Source organism: Schistocerca gregaria, chromosome 3, assembly GCF_023897955.1.
Source record: "Schistocerca gregaria isolate iqSchGreg1 chromosome 3, iqSchGreg1.2, whole genome shotgun sequence".
NCBI lineage: Eukaryota > Metazoa > Arthropoda > Insecta > Orthoptera > Acrididae > Schistocerca > Schistocerca gregaria.
The window spans coordinates 857,771,476-857,775,644 of record NC_064922.1 but is presented as its reverse complement, the minus strand read 5'-3'; positions in this window follow the sequence as shown (position 1 = coordinate 857,775,644).

Genomic DNA, 4,169 nt, shown 5'->3' with positions numbered 1-4,169 from the left:
TACTGTGGTTATTGTGGGTGGGCCGGGCAACAGTATTGACAGAGATCCGGGGTACAGCATAGAGTGTGACCTGACAAATATTGCATCGGCATTGAGTCATACCAGTGTTGGGTTTGTGTCGGTTCTGGAGCGCCACGACCGGCCTCATTTGAGCTCTTCTGTCAGGAGAGTTAATTTGGAGTTGGAACGGCTACTTGGATCTGATGCGGGGTCACACATTGGTGTGGTTCCTGTTGATTCACTCTGTAGGTGGGACTATACTAGACACGGCCTACACCTCAACAAGAAGGGGAAGGGTAAACTGACTGGGCTGATAGCAGGAAATTTATAGGGGGGAGGAACTACATCTCATGGTGGTAACTCTTTTTTAGTGTAAGATCAGTGTCCAGTGGGAAACTCAGCCAGGCAAGTACTAAAGATGTTAAAAAAGTTCAAGACACTCACAAAAGTAAAATGAAAAATGTTAGTATATTTCATCAAAATATTGGGGGATTGAAGAATAAAATTGATGAGCTTCTGCTTTGTTTAGAAGATATAGAAACTGAGAATGTAATAGATGTACTATGCCTGTCTGAGCATCACATTGTCACTCATATGCAAAAGGTTAGCATCAATGGGTACAAATTAGCTGCACATGTAAGTAGAGATAATATGATGAGAGGAGGAGTTGCCATATATGTCAAAAGCTTCCACAGCGCAAAACATTTAGAAACTAAAAAATTTTGTGTAGAGCAACATATGGAAGCATGTGCCACTGAACTAAAACTAAATGATGGCACTTTCATAATTGTAACAGTGTATAGGTCCCCCTCAGGGAATTTCCAGCTATTTCTAGAAAACTTGGATGCTTTGTTGTGCTATCTGTCAGACAGGGGGAAGCAAATTATCATTTGTGGGTATTTCAATGTTGATTCCCTGAAATAGTGTGATAGGAAGAATGACCTTGTAGTATTACTCAGTTCTTTCAGTTTGAGCTCCGTCATTGATTTTCCTACTCAGATAACAAAGAACAGCAGGACATTGATAGATAACTTTTTTATAGACCAAGATAAGTTTAAGGACTTAAATGCTTATCCTGTTGAGAATGGTCTTTCAGATCATGGTGCACAGTTAGTTACAGTACATGGCACAGCTCCATGCAGTATATCAAATCAGAATTTCAAAGCAGTGCGTTCAATTAACAATATAATTACTGCAAACTTTAGGGAAAGACTAAAGGAGCTAGACTGAGATGAAGTGTATATGGAACCCGATGCAAACTTGAAATATAACTTATTTCAAGATACATTTTTAAGGGTATTTGAAAATTGTTTTCCCAAGAAAACAGTGAAACATAATTCCAAAAAAACATATAAAAAACCTTGGCTAACTAAAGGAATAAGAATATCTTGCAACTGTAAAAGAGAACTGTATCTAACAGCAAGAGGGAGTACTGACCCCGAAATTGTTCAATATTATAAAAACTATTGTGCGGTACTAAGAAAAGTTATTAAAAAGTCCAGAAGCATGTGTATAATGTCTGAGATCAGTAACTCTGATAATAAAATTAAAGCAATTTGGAATATTATTGAAAGGGAAACAGGGCAACCAAGAGTACAGAAAGACTTTAGTGCCATAAAACTGAATGACAAGTGTACTAACAAACAATCTGAAATTGGAAATATTTTCAATAATCATTTTTTAAATGTTGTGGAGAAAGTAGGATCTAGATCTTCACTAGAAGAGGCAAGGCTTCTAATAGAAGAGGCCATACCTGTGCAGTTTGAAACAACTGTATTTCCACGAACCTCTCCCTCTGAAATCAGTAAAATAATAAACTCACTGAAAAGTAAAAGCTCTTACGGAATTGATGGCATTTCCAGCAAGATACTTAAAGCTTGTTCCCCACAGATAAGTAGGATTCTCAGCCATGTATGTAATACCTCTTTGCAGCAGGGTGTTTTCCCCGATAGACTGAAATATGCCATTGTAAAACCATTGCATAAAAAGGGGGATACGTCGGATGTCAACAACTATCGCCCAATCTCTCTTCTGACAGCTCTATCAAAAATTTTTGAGAAAGTAATGTATTCAAGAGTAACCTCCCATATATGTAAAAATAAAATACTAACAAAATGTCAGTTTGGTTTTCAGAAAGGCTTTTCAGCATAAAATGCTATTTACGCTTTCACTGATCAAATATTAAATGCTCTGAGTAACCGGACATCACCCATTGGTATTTTTTGTGATCTCTCAAAGGCCTTTGACTGTGTAAATCATGGAATTCTTTTAGATAAGCTAAATCATTATGGTTTGAGGGGGCAGTGCACAAATGGTTTAATTCATACTTAACTGGAAGAATGCAGAAAGTTGAAATAAGTGGTTCATGTAATGTTAATACAACAGCTGATTCCTCAAACTGGGTGGCTATCAAGCACGGGGTCCCACAGGGTTCGGTCTTAGGTCCTTTACTGCTCTTGATATACACTCCTGGAAATTGAAATAAGAACACCGTGAATTCCACCTGGCGCCTCAGTTGGACCAGCGTTCGTGCTGGACGCGCAGACCGCGTGAGACGACGCTTCATCCAGTCCCAAACATGCGCAATGGGGGACAGATCCGGAGATCTTGCTGACAAGGGTAGTTGACTTACACCTTCTAGAGCACATTGGGTGGCACGGGATACATGCAGACGTGCATTGTCCTGTTGGAACAGCAAGTTCCCTTGCCGGTCTAGGAATGGTAGAACGATGGGTTCGATGACGGTTTGGATGTACCGTGCACTATTCAGTGTCCCCTCGACGATCACCAGAGGTGTACGGCCAGTGTAGGAGATCGCTCCCCACACCATGATGCCGGGTGTTGGCCCTGTGTGCCTCAGTCGTATGCAGTCCTGATTGTGGCGCTCACCTGCACGGCACCAAACACGCATACTACCATCATTGGCACCAAGGCAGAAGCGACTCTCATCACTGAAGATGACACATCTCCATTTGTCCCTCCATTCACGACTGTCGCGACACCACTGGAGGCAGGCTGCACGATGTTGGGGCGTGAGCGGAAGATGGCCTAACGGTGTGCGGGACCGTAGCCTAGCTTCATGGAGACGGTTGCGAATGGTCCTCGCCAATACCCCAGGAGCAACAGGGTCCCTAATTTGCTGGGAAGTGGCGGTGCGGTCCCCTACGGCACTGCGTAGGATCCTACGGTCCTGCGGTCCGTTCCCAGGTCGACGGGCACGTGCACCTTCCGCCGACCACTGGCGACAACATCGATGTACTGTGGAGACCTCACGCCCCACGTGTTGAGCAATTCGGCGGTACGTCCACCCAGCCTCCCGCATGCCCACTATATGCCCTCGCTCAAAGTCCGTCAACTGCACATACGGTTCACGTCCACGCTGTCGCGGCATGCTACCAGTGTTAAAGACTGCGATGGAGCTCCGTATGCCACGGCAAACTGGCTGACACTGACGGCGGCGGTGCACAAATGCTGCGCAGCTAGCGCCATTCGACGGCCAACACCGTGGTTCCTGGTGTGTCTGCTGTGCCATGCATGTGATCATTGCTTGTACAGCCCTCTCGCAGTGTCCGGAGCAAGTATGGTGGGTCTGACACACCGGTGTCAATGTGTTCTTTTTTCCATTTCCAGGAGTGTACATTAGCGACTTACCATTCCATATTGATGAAGATGCAAAGTTAGTTCTTTTGCTGATGATACAAGTATAGTAATAACATCCAAAAACCAAGAACTAAGTGATGTAATTGTAAATGATGTTTTTCACAAAATTATTAAGTGGTTCTCAGCAAATGGACTCTCTTTAAATTTTGATAAAACACAGTATATATAGTTCCGTACAGTAAATGGCACAACTCCAGTAATAAATATAGACTTTGAACAGGAGTCTGTAGCTAAGATAGAATTTTCAAAATTTTTAGGTGTGTCCATTGATGAGAGGTTAAACTGGAAGCAACACATTGATGGTCTGCTGAAACGTCTGAGTTCGGCTACGTATGCTATTAGGGTTATTGCAAATTTTGGTGATAAGAATCTCAGTAAATTAGCTTACTATGCCTACTTTCATTCACTGCTTTCGTATGGTATCATATTCTGGGGTAATTCATCGTTGAGTAGAAAAGTATTCATTGCTCAAAAACGTGTAATCAGAATAATTGCTGGAGCCCACCCAT